This window comes from Osmia lignaria, unplaced genomic scaffold (genome assembly GCF_051020975.1).
Source record: "Osmia lignaria lignaria isolate PbOS001 unplaced genomic scaffold, iyOsmLign1 scaffold0094, whole genome shotgun sequence".
In the NCBI taxonomy this organism is placed as follows: Eukaryota; Metazoa; Arthropoda; class Insecta; order Hymenoptera; family Megachilidae; genus Osmia; species Osmia lignaria.
The window spans coordinates 30,001-32,500 of NW_027478235.1; the positions used below are offsets into that span (position 1 = coordinate 30,001).

The following is a 2,500-nucleotide window of genomic DNA, read 5'->3' on the forward strand; positions in this document are numbered from 1 at the left end:
AGATGACCCGCCGTCTGATCTTTGCTAAATGATCTGGCATCACCGGAGTTTTTTTGGTCCGTGTTGCGTTCGCTCTATTCGAAATGAAACTCGCGGAGGCGAAGAATTGTTAAAAGTTTACGAAGCGTCTAGGAGTGGTTAAAACTGAGAGAGTTGAAACTACGATGTATTAGAACGAGCAACCGTCGAAACTTTGTTTTCGCGACGTTCTTTTCGTCGCTCTCGTCCCCACGCTCCTACGCTTTGGTTGTTTCTTTGCCATCCGTGTTGCGATAAAAAGATTTCTCCATTGTCCAAAAAGGACGGATCGAGATTCCTCTTTCGAGAGGGAGAGAGAGGTACTTGCGGGTAACCTGGAATCTACGAAACACGCACCGTGGTAAGATTCGTGCGTCCGCCTGATCGATGTGTGTTGTTTACGGACCGGCTGAGAAGCGACGATAGCGAGTCTTTGAAAAACTATGTGTCCATTAGTTAGACCGATCGTCGCCGGCCGTGTGTCTGTTCGAATCTCGCAACCCACGATTCAGCGACAGGACGCGCGCTCGCATTCCTTGTGTGCGTTCGTACTTTTCAAGGTTTTTAAATGTACTTTACGCCCGACCGTCGAGAGGAGCGTGCCACTGGGCGTTTCTCCGACGGTTTCCGTCCTTGGACGCGATCGTGTCGTCAACGATCGAACAAACAAACAAATACGTTGGCGACGCCCGAATTCGCTCTCCCGCACGCGCCGGGTGGGAGAGTGATGTGGGTATCGAATGTGATGCGTGTTAATAATGAAAATAACACTCTAAAGATCTAAAGAGTTTGAAATACAAAATTTTACGATTACCCTGAACGGTGGATCACTTGGCTCGTGGGTCGATGAAGAACGCAGCTAATTGCGCGTCAACGTGTGAACTGCAGGACACATGAACATCGACATTTCGAACGCACATTGCGGTCCACGGATACAATTCCTGGACCACGCCTGGCTGAGGGTCGTTTTCTTAACAAAAGACTGCTTGCGTTTGCTTCTCGAAAAAAGAGTAATTCATTTCTTTCTAAACATCTCGCCGTCGTTCAACGAAAGTAGAACGTTTCGGAGCGGGATTATCGAACGAAATTGAAAGAATGAATGAACGATAAACAAAGAAAGAGTCGCAACGTACGAGCGATAGTTGGGCAGTTCGTCGGCGTTTGTCGTGGAAACGATGTGACGAAAATCGCAACCGATACACTAAATGCAGGCCGTTAAAGGAGAGAAACAAATTTCGAAATATCTCTTCGAACTAGCGCAAGTGCGTCACGGCGCGCGAGTCGTTCGTTAAAATTTATAAACGACCGCCCGTGAAAGCACCGAGTTCTCGGAAGATAATCTATAAAGATTCTCCATCCTGCTGGAAGTTATCGGATCGGCGCGATTGTTCACTTGTAGAAATCCACGCTCCCGACGTTGCCAGAAACGATATTTACGAAAGGTGTGTCAAAAATAAACGAAAGAAGCTCTCCTATAAATTTAGAAAAAGCAAACGAGTGAAATGTTTGAGATGATAATTTGCTGAAATGCAAGCTCGAATAGCCCCAGGGTTTCGAATGATTCCCCGCGCTTTATACATCTCTCTGTTTACAAACGGTGTATAAATGAAAGATCGCTTCAGATGGGTCGTCGCTGTTTGACGCGCGATGCTGTTCCTTTTTTTTTGTCTGTCTGTGCGTTTAGCTTCGCTAAACAAGTTAAATGGTTAAAAAGCGTCGAAAAAGCGAATACACACGCGACAAGACAAATCTAACGAGTAAAGGAACGCTCCGCTCCAAGATAAAAATGGTTGTTTACAATCAATACAGCGTTTCGGTACCCCTGATCGTAGTCTGAAACTGTGTAACAAAAGAGAGGAAAGCGAATGGTGAAGGAACTTCGAAGCCTCCGTGGCGTGGCTAGAACTTGTGATAAAAGTATGTTTGCAGCAATTATGCATGCTCCCGTTAAAACAGCATTTCAATGTCTCGCATGGCTTAAAGCTCTAGGAGGCTTCAACATTTAGAATACATACGGACTACTTCGTTTGTTAAAGATAAGCGAAGACCGCGCGACCATCGCTCGGTCGTCCAGTCCTCGAAAGTTTTGTTGCGTTCCAAAGAAGAGACAAATGGGGTTTACCCTTGCGCTAAGGGGAGAAGAAGAGAAAAGCAGTTGTTAAATCTAAGAGGTGTGTGGAGTACATCGCGTGTTGGTTAAAATTGTTAAATGAAGTATACGCGAAATGTTCTCTCGCTCTTGCTTTTCCTCTTGCTTCCGTGGCGCTCGAAAAGAAGGGATGATAAATAAAGAAACCTATTCGAAATCTCTTGTGGAACAAAAAATAATACGGACGGACGTTAAAATTGAACCGAGACGAAATGGATCGTCTTGCGAGTTGTCTTCGCTTTGAAATTGTTAAAAATTGATAAAAGCAATACGACGAAGCTGCAGTCCGCAAAATGTTTGAAGCAAAAAGGAAATAACACGAAAATTATGGGA

At 45.0% G+C, this 2,500-nt stretch overlaps 1 non-coding gene across 1 annotated transcript; it reads left to right on the forward strand.

Moving 5' to 3' along the window:
• Positions 1-829: 829 nt before the first annotated feature.
• LOC143307895 (5.8S ribosomal RNA) lies at positions 830-984 on the forward strand. The gene has a single exon (XR_013064938.1). It is a non-coding gene; the product is annotated as a 5.8S ribosomal RNA (ribosomal RNA).
• Positions 985-2,500: the final 1,516 nt, after the last annotated feature.